Source organism: Ambystoma mexicanum, chromosome 2q (genome assembly GCF_040938575.1).
Source record: "Ambystoma mexicanum isolate Mex_15411 chromosome 2q, UKY_AmexF1_1, whole genome shotgun sequence".
NCBI classification, from domain to species: domain Eukaryota; kingdom Metazoa; phylum Chordata; class Amphibia; order Caudata; family Ambystomatidae; genus Ambystoma; species Ambystoma mexicanum.
In genome coordinates this window covers 1305499120-1305518437 of record NC_090924.1, presented here as the reverse complement: position 1 = coordinate 1305518437, position 19318 = coordinate 1305499120, and positions in this window count along the sequence as shown.

The window sequence follows — 19318 nt, the reverse complement described above, 5'->3', positions numbered from 1 at the left end:
CTCCCTTTTTGTAGGGTGGGTGGGTTCTGTGGTAAAGAAGCAAGAAGATTTGGAAGACACTGAGTAAACAGTGAACCTCCTGTTTGCTTGGGTCCCCGTTCAGGGTCCACAGACAGATTGTGTTTACTCTGAGCCTGCTGCTCTCATTTATAGGACCCCTGGAGGCCCTGGGTCTTTGTTGTGTATGTGGTGGGGGCTGCTGTTGTCGCAGCCCCCGGCCGGATAGCCGACTGTCTGACCCCCCGGTGGGGGCAGATCTTTGAACCTGGGCCCTGCCTGATGGTTGTTTCCTTATGGCGCTTAGCACCTTGCTGTTTGGAGGAAGGGTGCGATGACTGTTCGCACCTTACCCTTCCGCGGCTTTTGGGCCGCCGAGACTGCTTGTCTCCGTAGCTGGGGGGGGGGGGCAGGAGCAGGAGGTTAAGGCTGCCCCTCTCCCAGCTGCTGATGGTCCCAGCAGCTACCCTGCCTCGCTTGTGGGATGCCCATGCAGCATTGCCCAGAATCTGCAGTGTTGCTTCTCTCGACCCCAATGACTTCTGCAGTAGGAGGCGCCTCTGCCACTGCCTCCTCTGTCGGTTCAGGGTCGGTTAGACTGACACATCACCTCTGCCACCTGCGTGTGACCTTTGGATGTGCTCTTGACTTAACACTGCACGTTTTTCACGGAGAATGCTGCGCGTAATGACGTTTCCACGTAAAACGCGTGCATCTGGCAGATAACCATACAGATCCAGTGGATTGATTAAAATCTCTCTCTAACCTACCAGTGTAATTTTTTATACACCCTGGTACTCCCTATTCTGTAGGAACAATTCGTTTCCAACATGGATTTTTCTCAAATTAAGTTGTTGAAAATTACCCAAATTGCCTTGATGATTGTATGTATATATGATGAATGTTTCATTTTATGTTTCTTCTTTTTCAATACTTTTATTACATTTCTGCAAAAAGTGATTTGAATATAAAGTGTGCTTTGCACATTAAATTAATATTGTACCCTAAGGACTTCTCTTTGGTTTCTTTTATGTGACTTTCTTTTTAAGCACATTCCTTTTGCATTACTTTGGAGATAAACTAAAAAAACGGACAGAAATTAGGACTGTCTATAGCGTGGGTGCCTTGTTTGGTTCTGTTCAAAAAGCATTACATTGGATGTGCCATCAGGTCTGTGATTACTTTGTGGGTTGTTTTACTTAACCTTTGGCACATTCTGCATACAGCACATTTTCAGCAGGCTTCTTCCTGAGTACATGTGTCGCCAAACGATGTGCAATCGCACATGCGCATCCTTGCACAATCGTACATCTCATTGAAATGTGCATGTTTTTGAGGATCTGGTGCATGTTTTTGAGGATCTTGCCCAATGTATTTTGTGTCGATATCTGAAGAATATGGAGATATTTCGGCTCTAGAGGACCGGCCCTTTAGGTTTTCTCCCTATAGAATTAGGTGTAGGGGTAGGTAGTTTGTTGGATGCAGGGGACTGCTGTTGATGTGCACTGTAAAAGACACAACTTTCTGTCTGGTGTGGTCGTTTACGCAGGATGGATTATTCTGAGTTCTTTGTTGACAAACCTGAAGACTAGCTGATCGGAATTGATTGTGTGCTCTTATTATCAAGATAGCCACAAGGAAAACAAGCATTGGCCATGCCAATAGTTTTGTCGTTAACTGCTGTTATTTGCATTTATAAGCAACTAGGTGCAAGGAGGAGAGTGCAACGTTTGAAAAGAGGATGTGATAAGGGGTGCAGTTGTGCAAGAGAACGAGAAGGGGAATAGAACGAGGGAGGAAGCCATTGACAGGGGGTGCCAACAATGACGAGCAAGAGGAAATATGAACAAAAAAGGGTAAGATTGAATGGGGGTTGGGTGGGTGGAGGTAGAGAGAGTGGGGGTCGGGTGGGTGGTGTTAGAGAGAGTGGGGGAAGGGTGGGTGGTGGTAGAGAAAGTGGGGGTTGGTAGTGAGAGGCGGTTGGTAGTGAGTGGGGGTAGGAAAGTGGGTGGGAGTAGAGACGGAGGGGTTTGGGTTGGTGAGGGGTAGGGTGAGAGGTTGCAGATAGGATGCGTACCAGTGGATGAGTGGGTGGGTTACTAAGAGGTGGGGTGTGTGATGGTAGTTGGTTGTGCGAAAAAAACATGAAGAACAAAACGGACTCAGGAGGACTTGCCAAAAGTAGCCCAAAATAACCAAAACAAAACCCATGGGGCTGGGGTAGGAGAGTGGGGAGTAGAAAGAGTGGGGTGGGTGGGTGTAGAGAGAGTAGTTGGGGTACGGGGAGCGGGGTAGGGTGTATGGGGTAGAGAGAGTGGTGGTCGCATGGGTGGGGATAGAGAGGGGGTGGATGGGAGAGATTGGGGTGGGGGTAGACTGGGTGGGTGGGGGCAGAGAGAATGGGGGTAGGGTGGTTGGGGATAGATATAGTGGGGGTTGGGTAGGTGAGGCTAGACATGGGTGGGTGGGGCTAGAGAGTGTGGGATTTAGGGTGGGTGGTGGTAGAGAGAGTGCGGGTAGGATGGGTGGGTGTCAGTAGAGAGCTGGGGGTAGGGCGGGTGGTGGTAGAGAGCGTGGAGATAGAGGGCGGGTGGGGAAGAGAGAGTGGGGGTGGGGTGGACAGGTGGGGTAGAGAGAGTGGGCGTAGGGGCAAAGGACACTGGCAATAAGTCCTATGGTGGAGAAAATGAACTAAGAAGTTCTTCTGTCTCCCCAATTAAACAATGTGCATCTTTTATAATTTTATTAAAACAACCAACTTTTTTTAGCGTTGTTGGGCTTGACCGCTGTGTGGGAAGTAGCCACCTTCCTTTTTGTTATATTGGCAACCCTAATTATTAGTTTTCTTATTATTTGGTTTTTATGAAGCGCAACACGGCCAAATAAACCTAATTACCAGAGTTCGACTCCCCCCATTTGCCTCCAGATAGCACGCCAGTAGGGCAGTCTCTTCAATGAAGTACAGGGAAAATCCTTGCTAACCCAGTATCCAGGACAAAGAGCAGCAAGTTAATGATGGGTGGTTGTGAGGAATTTGACCATCCACACAGGGAGAGTGAGCTCGCCTGGGCTTTTTGATTTTTGTTTATTTAATGAATGATGGGAGATCAACTTCTGGAGAATATGTAGAGCCATTCCTGCACATATTTTCCATGCTCACCGCACAGCAGAAAAATAGTATCTACTCTGCGAGGACAGAAATTACCAGCGCTGCCCTCCTCTGTCATGTGTAGCTGACACCTGACAGCTGTGGGTACATCAAAAGCCTCTGGCTGTGGGCAGCCTGATTAGCATTTCAAGGACCCCTGGATTTGCATCTCCATTGTTACACCTTGCTGATGGCGGCGAATACGGAAGAAGGTTAATTAGCAGGTCTCAGGGAAGGCCTGGGTGCAGGCAGTGACAATGGAGACCAGAGAACAACACCTCTTTGTAATGCAATGTGTCAAATTGGTACTATCACCCCTCCTTGGTATGAAAGGGTAGTGAATGTCCTGTTTGGAACCACTCCTTTCAGAGTAGGGAAGTATGTGAATTGTAGGAGACGAAAGCCTGGCTGCAGCCCCTACTTCAAAGGAGGCCCATGCTGTGACCAAGTGCTGCATGGGCTCAGTTAATTAGGGAGAGACTTCGATGTACAGCAGACAAGAAGATGGGTGAGACTTAGAAGTATATTTTGTCCTCCTTCCCCTGTCTGTTGCCAAGCGCTCTGATTCTGACCTGAAGCATCACTGAAGATTGTTGGTTGGGACCGAGGATTGGTTTCTTAAGGTGGGCTTAGCCTGCACCAATCACTGGGGCCCGTTTTGCATTAAAAGAGGACTGAGCCCCTCACTGATCAGATCACCTGAAGACTTCAAAAGGAGTAAGAAGTAGACTAATTTGGACCCATGCTGAAGGTACAGTCTACCTTGCATCTTACGCCAGTGAAGGAAGGCCAGGAGTTACAAGAGGCAAGCAAGATCCCTCCCCTAAACATCTCCCAGGGAACAGAGGGTGATACCAGACTCAGAGGATCCATCCAGCAGCTCCAGAACTGGTACCCAGCCAGCACACAGCGTGCCCTGCTAGGTTCTGACAGCAAGCTTGCTAGATGGAAAGTGCATGAGAGTCTCTGGACAAAGGACAAGGCCGTTGCTTGCTAACACCTCCTGAGCTTTGGGTCGTCCGCCTTGAAAGGACACGAGCCCTGCGAAGAAGCTAACAGCAGTGCCATACAAGCATCATCAGCATCCATCTTTTTTAAGGACAATTTCGAGACAGTCGTGTCCTTGAACCGCATCGGGCTGCACCGCTGACTGTTGTTACAACACAGTCGCCATAGCCACCCGAGGTGCAACAACCAGAATTCCAGATCCGCCAACCAGCCCAGAGGTAACGATTATTGGCCCTTGAGCTACCGTGCCGGACAGCCTGCAGACCTCCTGCCAGCCTCGCTTGCCGAACTGCCTGCTGCCGGGTACCCGCAGCTATCTCCCGGCACTAACTCTGTCTCATGGGCTGCGAAGCGCTCTGGAACCGCCTCAACACTGTTGAGCACCAATATCTTCTTCAGCACCAGGTATATTGTGGTTCTGCCCACCTGGTCATTCCCCGAAGGCCCCTAGAGACAGTTACGACCCTTTGCCCCATTGGTGCTGGAACCAAATAATATTTAACTATAAGACTGATTACATTTCCAACTAACCTCCTGTCAGTATCCAGAGTGCATCCCTTTCCTTTGTGAAACTGTCTGTCCTCAGTGTTCTTTTACCGTGTGGGGTGTCATTGTAGTGTGCTAGAACTGTCTGCTGTAGTAATAATAAAGTAGATATTTGTATACAACCTTTACTGGACAGTCCCTTTTATCATTGGGTAATTGTATTTTTTCTGTGTTACAACTAACCAACGAGCCACGATCTTGCAGAGATAAGCCTGCCGTTCCGTCCATGTTACCAAAATTGGACAAGGAGGTCTCATAATTTACTTGTAATCCAATCTATTCGGATCCCTTCTGGTGTACTAGAGGTGTGGGGTTGATTGATGGTTTAGAAACTGATATTCATCCCTGGGCCACTGGTTCCCCCGGAATTTGATTAGTCACAACGGTATTGCTGCAAATTAGACGAAGCACTCCGAAAAGAAAGCTACTCCTTCTCGGCCTCAGTGAGCCTTAGCTATCAAAAGGTCATTAGCGATTGCCGTGGTCAGATCAGCCTCAAAACCTCAATTACTCCAGTGCCCTTTACCACCCTGGCCCACTGAGCCACTCCCAGCCTGCCGGCACCAGGCACAGTGGAGGGCTAAATGGATAAATGTCAGCTTCTTTTCTTATGCCCACCAAGGCCTGCCCAAACTCTTCTTACACCAGCTGCAGTACGCTTAACAATGCTTAACAGCTGCAGTTCATCATCAGTGCAATCGATATATAAATCACACATGACACAGTAGGCTACTTGTACAAAACAGCAGAAGTTGTCCATATTCTGGGACAGGATTTTATGTTATTGTTTATTTATAACGTGCTTAATACCAGCGAGTGGTTTCTAAGCATGAGATACGGATTCAAACCTGTGTTGTGCTGCGTTGTCTTGCTTCCAAGGAAAACACGTTCCCCTGAGCTAACCTTCCTCCCCAAATGGATCAAAGGGATGGAGTAACAAGTGAAAACACGTGAAGGGCTAAGTAACTTAGCCTAGCTAGTTAGACGAGTTAATCACTCGCTCAGTCTGTGCTTCCACTGGATGCCTTATCACCTGCCTCCGCCTGCCATCTACTGACTCCTGCAGCCACTTGCCACCCTTGTGTCACACTGACCATACTCCTTTAAAACCTTCAAGACCTCCAGGTCACATAATTCCAGGATTCACGCTTTGTGCTTCATGCTGATATATAAAATGCAAGGGCGCCCAGTCCAGCAGGGGCCGGGGTTAAGTGCAGAGTGGATGCCACTCTCATGGAACGTATTCTGAGTGCAGTAGTGCAAGGCAGAGTGTGGAGGACCGGAGGCAAGTGCAGGACTAGCGGGGGAGCCTGGGACCTGTGAGGCACTGGAGGTGCACCAGGCAACCATTCAGCGAACTGAGCAGGTTGGGGAAGAAAACAAAGGAGGCAAGCACGATAGAAGAGAAAGGAGATTAGCAAGTGAGAGGGAGAGAGAAAGAGGAAGAGAAGAGGAAGGTCTTGAGGAGTTTCTGGAACTTAAGGTGGTCCGGCTTGAGACATAGAGAGGCAGGTAGGCTGTTCCAGAGGGAGGCACCTGCAGAGGATAAATATCTACCCCCAAATCTCTGTTTGGAAAAACGGCTCACTCGCAGAGAGTTGGAGGACACTGAGCAAAGAGCTCTGGGAGGAGAGTATTTAGGAAGAGAACTTTGTGGATAGTAAGGGCCCCGGCCGCAGAAAGCCCTGTGGACTATGCAGAGGGACTTGAACTTGATCCTTGAAGCCACGGGGAGCCAGTGTAGGGATTTCAGCAATGGAGAGATGCAGTATGTGGGCTTGGGGCCAAGGATAAATCTTGCGTTTCTGTTCTGGATAAGTTCGAAGAGGTCGGAGAGTAGCAGTAGGAAGGTTGAGAAAGAGACGGTTGCAGTAGCCCAGTCTGGAGAGAACCAGGGCTCTGGAGACAGGGAGCCTCGTGGGGAAGGTGAGAAGAGGTAAAATACCTCTGACGGGGTACAGATTGTAGTGGGACCTTTTGGACATGTCTGAGATGTGATGTGAGAAGAAAAGGAGAGAGTAGAGTCAAAGGTGACCCCCAGATTTCTTGCCTCAATAGTGGGTGAGGGTGCAGGGCCAAGGGTGGCTGGTCAGAGTGAAAGTGGGAAAGCAGGAGCAGGGGTCCCAATGAGGGCGATCTCTGTCTTACTGGCATTAAGGCAGAGATCATTGGCAGCACGCCAGGACTGAATTGCAGACAGCCAGGGATGAGCGAGGGGGAAGAAGAGGGCGAGGGCGGCCTGAAAGAGAGTTGTGTGTCATCCGCATAGCACTGAAAGTTGGAGATGAAGGCAGAGGTCATGTGGGCCATGTAGACATTGAAAAACCAGGAGGATAGATCAGATCCCTGGGGGACACTACAAGTAGAGAGAGTGATAGCGCAGAGAAAGGACCCAAGTTCTACCTGAGAAGGACGGTCAGAGAGAAAGGATGCTAGCCACATCAGTGATGCCCAGGGTCTCACGAAGACAGGAGATCAGGATGTTGTGGTTTACCGTATCAAAAACAGAGGAGAGGTCAAGAAGAATGAGGACAGATGGAGCGTTAAAATCAAGGTTTGAGAGCAGGTCTTCACGGGTGTTCAGAAGAGCAGTTTCCGTGCCTCTGGATGCTCTAGATCCAGGCTGATGGTCATAGAGACAACCAACAGATTCAGTGTGGTGGGTAAGCTGAGAGATAGTCACTTCTCCAGGAGTTTGCCCAGGAAAGGAGTGATGGAGATGGGGCAATAGTTTGCTGGAATGGTAGGGTCGGCAGAGGGTTTTTATGAGCGGAGGATGCCCAAGAGAATGCTTGAGGGAAGTGGGGAAAACTCCAATGGCAAAGGAGAGGTTGCAGAGGTCTGCCCAGGCAGGAGCTGAAGAGTCAATGTTGTCCTTGATGGTTTTGGAGTGGCAAGGGTCTACCTGTTTGGAAGAAGCTTTCACAGACCGGGCTTGCCTAGAGACCTCCTCAGCTGTGACAGGGGAGAGGGAGGAGTGAAGAGGGGGAATGGTGGGGGCAGCCGAGGGGGGCCTAAGAGATGGTAGTGCATGAGTGGGTGTGGAGGAGAGGACAGGATATCATGTGTTTTGGTGGTGAAGTGTGTAGCCAGGGCCGAGCAGAGGACCTGGGTGGGTGCAGTAGAGGAAGAGGCTGCAGTAGGATTGGCCAGTTCCTTACAGACTTTGAAAAGTTCGACCATGTTGTTGGTTGCTGCGGAGATGCAGGCTTGAATATGGACTCTTTTTTTGGACCGGATACAGAGTCTATATTGCCTTTGCAGAAGACAACAGGCAAGCTTGGTAGAGGGTACGCCTGAGGATCCCCATTTCCTTTCCGCTGCACTGCACTTGCATTTAAGGTCAGCCATTTCAGAGTCATACCAAGAGTTGCACTTTTCCTCAGGCTTCAGTCGGACCCTCCTTACAGGTTCAAGGATGTCGAGAGTAGTGCAGATGGAAAGGCGAAAGTTAGAGAGGGCTGTATCAGGGTGGGAGTCAGCCACAAGAGTAGGAGTAGGACAGTAGGTGGAGCAAAGGCAGTCACTGGTACTTTGTTTCATGGGTCGGATGACCTTGAAGGTCAGAGGCATTGGGGGTTGTGCCACTGCTAAAGGAGAGGAAAGCTTCACGTGAGATGAGAGAAGAGAGTGATCAGTCCATGAGAGTGGGAGGGATGTCTGTGGTGATAAGAGCACTCAAGGTGTGGCCAGCAGTGTGTGTTGGACCAGAGTGTAGAATGGACAGAAAGAGCGAGTTGCATAGGTTGCAGAAGGCTCCTGAAGAGTCAGGAGAGTCAAGATGTATGTTGAGATCCCCAGCAGGAGGAGTTGGGAGGTGAAGGAAAGGAGAGAAGATGCCAGGTCAGCCGATTCAGAGAGAAAGAGGGTGGACTGGCCTGGTGGCCGATAGAAGGTGGCTAGAGTAAGAGAGGAGACAGGAGAGAGAGAGCCTGCAGACTAGGCATTCAAAAGAGGTGTAGGCCTGAGTGGGGATGATGGAAACAGGGATCCACTCTGGAAATATCAGGGCAATTCCCCCTCCTGGTCTGTTGGGCCTCGGTTCAGAGAGGATCTTGTAGCCTTCAGGGGGAAGAGTGTCTAAACTTGTGATAGAGCTGACCTTAAACCAGGTCTTAGTGAGAGCAAGAACATCAAGGTCTACTGTTCCAGGAGATGGCAGATGTCGGAAGAGTGCTTGACTGTGCAGTGAGAGTTAAGCTTGGCAATGTGGAGCAGATTGCCAATGTTGAAAGACTTACAGGGGGGGGGGGGGTGAAAGGGATAGAGGTCCCCCCCCGTAAGCGGCGCAGGTTCCTGAGAGAAAGAGGCAGGAGAAGGCAGAGGGACCAAAAGTAGTGCAGGTAAGGGAGCCGGGACAGTGGTAGATGGCAAGGCAGCCAGTGAGGAGGAAGGTGGAACGTTGATAATGTGAGGGAGGAGTCTATCAAAAAGAAGGGGATTGGGTTGAGGCCCTTGTATCAAGATGGTACCATTGCGATAAACATTTATGATGACCCTGGAGGTCAAGGAGAAGGCAAGAAGGACCTCCCAGCGGGTGCCACCATTGATGTGTGAGGAAGAGTATGGGGAGAGCAGAGCAACCTTATGTAGAGTCCATAGATAGGGATAGGAATGAAAAAGAGGATGTCTGTGAGAGTCTCTTCGGCGGATGAACTGACGTAGGTGTCAGCGATTGGAAGGCCTGTGCTGGAGCCAAGTGTGTCCTTCTTAAGTTTCTTCCTGTCAGACTTAGTGAGCATTGAAGAATAGGAGATAGAGAAGCAGTTAGAGAAAATAGGAGAGATATAATGTGCCATTGTGAGGGGGCACAGAGTATGGGTGCACTTAACCAGGCTGGAAAACTGGGGCACGTGGGAGGGAGTTGACAGGAGGGTGAAGCGCACAAGGAACACACTAGAAATGGGAAAAAGTAGTAGGAGCTAAACGGGAGATACAAGGGAGCAAGAACAGAGACAATACAGAGAACAAAGAATTATGTTGGATTTCTAACTAGCAGAACATAATAATGCAGGATGAAAACACACCTAAATTGTGGAGGCCTTCGCTTTATAATGTACTCCGAACCTTTTTCGTCAGTTAATGACGGAAACGCTGGGACGCCTGTACCAAGAAGTGGAGCAGAGCAGCTAACCCACTGCCACAGAGGGAGCTCATCTGGGCATCCGGAACCCCCAAGGAGGAAAGGAAGAGAAGAACACTGGTAGGCAAAGGTGACAAAAGGTAGGCCGTAGTAGGTCATGACAGACTGGCAAGCCACGTCGTGGGTGTGAGCATGCACGCTCCCTTCTCTGCCGCTTCTGCCAGTATGCTGTCACTGTGAAGATACTGGTGGGGGGTGCCTGTACTTCTGCTCTCAATATGGTAGAGGAGAGGCACAGAGGACCCCAACCAAGATTCTCAAGCGGTAGCAATGGACGAGCAATCAAGGCCTAGCTTCTCAGGAGGTGATGCAGGCTGGTTCTTAAGTACAGTGTATTCCCCGAACCCCCCACAAAGGAATGTCCACACACTGTATTACTGAAAACACCGTCTTTATATAATTAATATTCAAAGGTATGTACACGATCACAATAACGCACTTTGTACTCGGAAATCAACAATGATAAATATATACAATTCTAAACTGGTACCACCAATGCTATCGAATCTCATTCAAGTGCATCAACTGTACGGTTAAAATGTCACACAGATCAATACCGAGGACACCAGCAATAGAGATAGGAAGGATGGTTGAAACAATAGGCAGAATGAGGGCCTATACCGATAGACACAGTTCTGTGTGGAGATCCCCCCACCTGGGCAACCTGTAAAATAAAGATATATTGCACAAGCCCAGTCCATATATTGTTCAATAGCCTTATTTCCTCCTAACAAGGTTTTACCCCCCCAATGTACCTGGTGGAGTAGAGTTCTTCGAAGACACGTCAAAGGATCCTTCTTGAGTGACTCCCTTTAAAGCAGGAGACACGGATCGTCGAGAGGCGTTGAAGATGGTGAACTTGTCGTCGACGGCGGCGATGAGAAGTTCAAGAGTGCAGAGACCCGGATGACGATCCAGGCGGTGCTCGTCAGCGACGTCCTGTGAGGATGAGGTGTGCGGGGCACCTCGGCGATGGATTGTTCAGGACCGCAAAGAGTTTCAGAAGAACTGTGGCCCAACGAGGGCGTCGAGGCGTTGAAATCTTTGTGGGCTGCAGGTGGCGGGAAACCCACCGGCGGATTCTCCTCGGCGCGTTGGTCGTCCTCGACTTTCTCCGGCGGGACAAAGCGGTCGACGTTGCGGACAAGGGAGTCCTTAGATTCAAATGAACTTAGGCAAAGGAGCGGGCGGCTCCAGTCATCGGCGGCACGGCGTCAAGTGGTCCCCACGGCTGGGCACCACAACTTCGACGGGCCTCCAATGGTTACACAAACCTGCAAACCCTGGTCGAAGGCAATGGATTTCGACAGCGGCGAAGTCTGGGTGCTTTGCTTTGTTCTCCTCAGCGGTCCCATCTCGGGTCGGCAGCCTTTCGAGGGTCTGACTTCCAGGGAGCTTCAGCGAAGGTTAGCGGTGCTCGATGGTCCCTCAGAGGACGGGAAGAGGGCGCCTTACCAGGTCCTCTCTCGGATCAGTCCTTGACGAGTTCGGCAGCTTTCAGATCAGGTCGAAGCAAATGCAACAGCAAGTCTTCGTCTTCTAGCTGGGCGTCGAGGATCAGCAGTTCTAGTTACTCTTAAAGTGTAGACACAGCTTCTGAACGCTTCTGAACAATTTCCAGTGGTGAGAGGTCCCCAGATATACTATCTTGTCTCTCATCCACACTGCTGGGTCACTCTCAGCAGCCAATCATACAGACGGGCATTCATGCAGTCAGTCAGCCAATCAGGCACGCAGTGCATTCAGGCCATCCTCCTCCCTCTCAGACACTCAAAACATGGAAGGTGGATTGGGACAAGTACTCAGCCATTCAACACTACACACTGCATTCAGGCCAGTTTCGGGCAGGGCTGTCTCAGTCTTTATCTCTCATACCAGAAACCAGACAGCCACAACAAGAAGGGCATATTGGTCACACACTCCATTCACCCAGGTACCACCCACAGGGCGTACCCACAACATACAGTCACTGGGAAGGCTCCAGTCAGTCTGGACTGGACTTCACAACAACACCATATATGGAACTTCCACCCAACAGCCAGTCAGGGGGAAGGGACAGAGTCAGGCCTTCCCAGGACTTTGGGAAAACAAGGTAATAGGTAATAGAAAGCAAGAGGCAACAGGGGCCATCTTGTTTTCCATCAGGAATCAACTGATTCCAATGGCAGGGCCTGGGGATCCCAAAATGGAGGATACTCAGCGCACCTGTCAAAGTCAGCATGGAGCTGCCACCAGCCCATACCCTGCTCTGCGGGCCACCCACAGGTGCCCAAAAACATACACTAGGGGCACAGGGTTGTACCCCCACCCATGGGTGCCGTAAGGGTATCCCACGGGTCTGTTCACCAAACCAAAAGAGAGAAAGCTGCACCGCCAGGAGTCCCACATGAACTCCTGCGTGGAAAACACGACTGAACACACGATAAAAAGGCAGTAAAGGACAAGGATACGGAGGCCCTGTCCCTCCGATGCATTTCCAGCATCGCAGTCACTGCCACTGATTACAACATGCAGCTGGGTGGATGAAATGGCCATAATTTCCAAGTTGATGTTAGGGCTAACCATAGGTCAGTGATTATCTATGGGGCAGTTGTTAGGTATCTGACCAAATTACCAGTGTGTCGCACTTACTGCACCTGCACTTGTGTCACCCACTCCGAGTTGCATCCAGCCCATGCGCCAGGCATGATTCAGCAGGTGGGGCCACATACGCCATTCACTGGCCCCTTTCACTGGCCCCTTTGCTTTAAAAGTGCACCCTCGTTGTCCACAGGTTTATTTGTTGTAGTACTAGATGTCTCTCTAGGGCCACAGGCCTCCCGCTATTCCTGAATCATTTCCCAGGATACTTTGCCAGCTATTATGTTTCACATCTTTGTGGCTCCGCAGTAATTTAGGAATACGATAATCTTGCACCTCTTCATATGCAATGTCTCATTGCAGCAGCCGTCCGGATGACATTGTTCCATTTATCAGTTGTATCAGTACACCTTTCATGCGCTTTCAGAGAGTCCCAATAACATCCAGGTCACAGGTGTTAATTTTGGTATTCACCTCAAGCAGCAAGGGCAGTATTTGCTCCAGATGTGATAGCTACTTACTTTTTCTTTCCTCTTCTATGCAATTCCTCAGAATGTTGCCACAGGTGAATTGAATCCCCCCATTACAATTAGGTAACTGTGTCGTGATCTGAAATGCAGACATGGTTATAGTGAAAATAATTGTCAGTAAAGTGGTGTTCGAAATTGCATACCGAAATTCTGATCTATCTTGCTCACTGTATCATACCACAGAGACTGCCTAAACAGCTTTATGTTTCTCATAAACTCAACCATGTCAAATGTAGGCAAGACTAGATACTGTATTAGAGTACACGTTCTATTCTCTACATTGGTATTATAGCAGCACAAAGCATGTGTGGAGTTGGAGCACACCCTTACCACTTCCATGAAGTTTCTGGAAGTCATAGGGGGGTAGCAAATTGAAATCTGGTTCCATAGAATTATTATAATGCTTTCATTACACTACAGTCTGATCTTCAAAACCACACTCTCCTGGTACGGCCACACGAAGAAATGCGCAGGACAAGGATCTGGATCACTGTCTCCACTCACATTGTAGTTCTGAACCCTTTCACTTACCACCACCATTGTATTCATCATGTAGTAGTACCAATAGATTGTTTTCAGAATTTCTTTTCTTCCCAACCTAGAGTGCAAAACAGAGTAACAGTAGTATATTAGTTCTGAGATATGGGATGGTTCAGGGTATATTTCAGTTGCTGGGTTTGGTCTAGTAACAGTGGTAATTTTCACCCACTGGCTCTCCAACACCCTCACACCCCTCACCCCAACATAACTGCCCTCTCAGAGATCAGGCCCCACACCCAGGTGGTACACCACCAACCTCAAATCGCTGAAAAAACCCTCAAGCACTGCCTGGAACAGACCTCGAGATCCAACCCAGTCGCTAAAAACAAAACTGCCCTAGCAAGACTAACAAGGGCCTACAGATTGGAAATCATAAAAACCAAGAAAGCATTCTATGGAAACATAATCTTGAACTCTCGCAACCCAAGCAAGGAACTGCATAGAATCATCTCTGAATTTAGTTCTCCAAGTTACTCTTCCCACCCTCCACCCTACTCCCAATCCCAATGCAATGCCTTATCGCTTATCCCTTTTCCTCAAGCCCAGAGACCGTATCTCTCCAGCCCTAAAAACTCAACTGGCTCCCGGTGGCGGCAAGTATCAAATTCAAGACCCTCTGTATCATCCACAAGGCCTTCTTGGGCCTGGGGCCATGCTATCTCCAACTTTCCCTCCCTACATACTCCCCTGCTAGAGCCCTACACTCCTTTAGTTCCAACTCTCTGACTGTAAAACGCTTCTCCAAGCAGAGAGTGGGGGGCAGGTCTCTCTCCTCGGCTGGTGCCTCCCTTTGGAACAGCCTCCCTGCTCCACTCAGACGTGAGCCGGACCTCCTTAATTTATTTCAGAGACTGCTCTGACTGGTGGTCTGATCCTCAAGACTCTTACAGGATCCCAGACCCTTCCTCCCAGTCAATACCAGCCCCCCTGTCCCCACTGCACTGCCCTACGGGCCCCTCTTGGTGGCACCTCATCCCACCTTCTCATCTGTACGAGCACTTAGCCTGAGGTTCTCCTACTCGGCTCCCCTTAGCACTTCCCTCCCGGGCCTTCTTCCAGCACTTGTCCACTCCTCTGTTCCCCGTTCCATCCCCTTCGCCTGCACTTCTCCTCAATGCGCTAGCATGCCCTAATGCCACAAGGCCTAGTAGGACCACGACTGTATATTACTGTTTGCCATTGTTTCTATTTCCCCTGTTCCCTTCCCATTTAGCCTTGTGGCGCTTTGAAACACAATTCTGTTGTATAAAGTGCCTTACAAATGCTCAATAAAATAAAAATACATAAATTATCAGAACATATATACAACACCGCTATCAACAGAAATATCTCTGAAATAGAATGAATGCCCCACCCATTCCCCAGCCACCGCCCATTCCCTATCCAAACTCTGTCCTGATGCAAACCTTTGCATCTTTCTCTTTGATCTCACACCAGCTATTCCTCGCACTCCTTGCACAAAGCCGTCCGTCAGGTTCCCCTGAAGACCCTTGCCCACCCACCCTCCTCAAAGACCTCTCAGCCTCAACCTGTGCATGGAGTATGGCACACTCAATCCTTAACCGTTCCCTAACATCAGGAATCTTCAGAGAATCCTTAAAAACCTCCTACATCAAACCCCTCCTCAATAAACCTACGCTCGACCTACTCCTCCCCCAGAACTACTAGCCCATTTCCAACAGATGCGTCATGCCCAAACTCATGAACTGCACAGCCTACAAACAACTCAGTAATTTTACTGAAGCCAGCAACCTCCTGGACCCTGCCCAATCTGGCTTTAGACCCCTCCGAGAAACAGAGTCCTCCCTAGTGTACCTTTGGGATGACCTAAATAGAACAACAGACCCTGAACGATGCGCTGTGCTCATTCTCCTTGATCTCTCTGCCGCCTTCAATACTATTGAGCACACCATTCTTCTGGACAGGTTACACACTTTAAGAATCAAAGACACTGCTCTCACTTGGATCTCCTCCTTCATTTCTAATCACTCGCAAATCATGCTCCTCCACCCTTTCACCTCTACATCCCGACCAGTACCAAAAGGGGTGCCACAGGTAGAATCCCTATCTCCCCTCCTTTTCAGCATCTATTTGAACCCACTCCGCGCTCTCATCCGCTCCCACAATCTCACCTGCTACAACTATGCAGGCGATACCAAGATCATCCTTAAAATCCCAATCACCAGCTCCACACACCCAAACCTCTCATCATGCCTCTCGGATATTGACTAATGGATGACGACCTACCACCTCATCCTCAACACCGGGCAAACAGAAATCTTACTATGCGGGAAAACAGTGCTCCTTCCACAACCAATTCCTAGGCATCATTCCCTAGGCCCCCCACACCGGCAACTTCCACCTCGGTGAGAGCCCTTGGATGCACACTGGACACAGATTTATCCCTCTTGCAAGACATCAACTCTGTATCCAGAACCTATTCCTTCCACCTATACATCCTCAGGCGTATCTTCCCATACCTCACCTATGCTCACAATTTCTCTGCCATCCTCTCCATCAACCTCTCCTGCTTAGATATGCAAACTGCCTTTATATAGGCGCACCGACGTTCCAGCTAAGGAAACTGCAAAGAATCCAAAACGCTGCGGCCCACCTGCTCATGGGCCTCACTCCCAGAGAACACATCAGCCTTACACTAAGCATCCTCCACTGGCTCACTATTGGTCAACGAACTACCTTTAAAGCCATGTACATCACTCACTGTGCTATCCACAACACTGGCCCAGAATTCCTCCAAGGCAAACTCACTCACTACCACCCCTCCAGGACACTCAGATCTAACATACTGTGATAAACTCGGCATCCTCTCCCCCTTCACCCCAGACGATCGTACATTACTATCAGATCCCACCGGGCCCCCCACCCACTGCTCAGACACTCAATCTAGGGAGTCCTCAGCTGGTGAAACCAGCCAACCACGTTAGACCTAAGATAGGAAAACGACATTGAAGAACTTTATCCAAGTTTAAGGTATGTATAACTCGCACCACGTCTGTGGACACAGGCCACAGGCACGGCCACCCCTTGCTCACCATTCTTAGAGAGGCACAGCTACACCCTATTGATGAGGTTCAACCAGACCGAAAAACGTGTCTGGGGTTGCTGTTGGTACTCTTGTTCAGAGGAGAATTGCCTAGCATTTCGGTGCTGGACTTCCCCAGGGCAGGACAAAGACTGATATGTTTAGGATATTTCTCCTCTGTGAAAGATAGTGAACTAAAGACTCTGGGTAAGGCTCTTGTAAACCAGGACTCATGTCTGGCAGAGAGTCTCCCAGGACCCCCCTTGTTATTTGCATATTTCAAGTAACTTGGGGTCTCACCCTAAGTTACTAGGGGAATACAGACGTGGACCCCTTGCTCACTATTCTTAGAGAGGCACAGCTACACCCTACTGATGAGGTTCAACCAGACCGAAACACGTGTCTGGGGTTGCTGTTGGTACTCTTGTTCAGAGGAGAATTGCCTAGCATTTCGGTGCTGGACTTCCCCAGGGAAGGACAAAGACGGATATGTTTAGGATATTTCTCCTCTGTGAAGGATAGTGAGCTAAAGACGCTGGGTAAGGCTCTTGTAAACCAGGACTCATGTTTGGCAGAGAGTCTTCCAGGACCCCCCTTGTTATTTGCATATTTCAAGTAACTTTGAGTCTCACCCTACGTTACTAGGGGAATCCAGACGTGGACCTCTTGCTCACTATTTTTACAGAGGCACAGCTACACCCTACTGATGAGGTTCAACCAGACCGAAACATGTGTCTGGAGTTGCTGTTGGTACTCTAGTTCAGCTGAGAATTGCCTAGCATTGTGGTGCTGGACTGCCTCAGGGCAGGACAAAGACTGATATGTTTGGGATATTTCTTCTCTGTGAAAGATAGTGAGCTAAAGACTCTGGGTAAGGCTCTTGTAACCAGGACTAATGACTGGCAGAGGGACTCCCAGGACCTCCCCTTGTTAATTTGCATATTTAAGTAACTTTGGGTCTCACCCTAAATTACTAGGGGAATCCAGACGTGGACCCCTTGCTCACTATTCTTAGAGAGGCACAGCTACACCCTACTGATGAGGTTCAACCAGACTGAAACACGTGTCTGGGGTTGCTGTTGGTACTCTTGTTCAGAGGAGAATTGCCTAGCATTTCGGTGCTGGACTTCCCCAGGGCAGGACAAAGACTGATATGTTTAGGATATTTCTCCTCTGTGAAAGATAGTGAGCTAAAGACTCTGGGTAAGGCTCTTGTAAACCAGGACTCATGTCTGGCAGAGAGTCTCCCAGGATCCCCCTTGTTATTAACGGCCACCCATCCATGCACTATAGAATGCAGCTATGGCTATGCAAATCCAGTGTAGCAGCTCACATAGCCATACACACTGAAACGCCTGACGAGCCCCAACACCTCTGACATTAGTATACAGTGACAACCTACGAGAAAACGTTGGTCTAACTGAGCACACATCGAATCTCTGGAACTAGCGCTCTATCCTGAATCCCCAACAGCAACCGCCCACATGCCTGACCCCAGGCTGCTTACTGGACACTAGCCAGCCCACCTAACTTGGCAGAATGCAAATCCGCATCTTAAAGTTAACTCTTAGAATTTCCCATACACGGGCTTCAGTCCCCAAGGGCGTTACGAGCACAAAGTGCATAGAGGCCATACAAATGGGAAAAGGGCCCTATATAAATTACAAAAACAAAAAAATATGATTTGATTTGGGAGTGAATTTTGATCATTTTGATTTGGTGGTTTAAGCACAAAGGTAATCCTCATCAGATCTCCATTTAGGGAGAGATTCACAAGTATAGGGAAGAACCCCACTGGAACCCATAACTGGTTTGAAGTGAAACCCTAACAAAAAGTCCACTCCCCACTCCCAACTTCCCATGAACCCGCATGCTCCTCCCTGCCGGTGAATAATATACCTTCTCTTGTAACAAGATCACATCTCAATACCAGATCGGTGACCATATTCAAAAGGTCATAGCTTTGCTTAAGTTCAGAGAAAGATGCATAAAAGACATTAGAGAAGGAGAGAAACCAATACAACTGAGATTCATAAAATAGATATTTCCTTTTTAATTGGCTGCCACTGCAACCTGCTTACAGTGGGCCACATGGACCCACGTTGGGTGCTCCTGTACCTGAATGGCAGGTTTTGAGACCAATACAACTTGATGGGGCACGTTCCAACTTGAATCCGAAGCAGACTTCCTCTGGTGTATCTTCAACAGTACAAAATCTCCTGCCGGTATAGGGTGGCCACCAACAACAGGTTCTTTAGGCAGAGCTGCCTTGACCTAGTGATGAACAAAACTGACAGAAGAAATAAAGGACTGTGCATACCCCCAATAGATTTTCATCTGTTAAGTGCAGACTTACATCAGCAGATTTTACAGATGGAGATGAAGGAAGACTCATAGGCTGCCCAATCAATATTTCTTGAGAGCTGAGGCCTGTTTTCTTTTTTGGAGCACTGCGCATGCTATATAGTACAAGTGGAAGGGTGTCAAGTGTGAATTCTGGTCCCTATTAATAGTAACAGGTAAACAAACCTGGGCACAACCTCTCAGACCAATAGTTTAACCATGCTTACAGCATCTGCTGTTCAACAGGGGTATTCCTTCACAAATGAAATTGTTTAGAATTTTATCAGACTCATATAACACTTTTACAAAATAATTGTGACCTCATTGCCCTCATCAAAACCATGAACAGACCTAGGAACAGGAGTAATCAATTGTATAATGAGTCACTGAAAACTCTTAAGAATGATTATCGGGAAAAGGACAAGAAATGGCTAAAGACC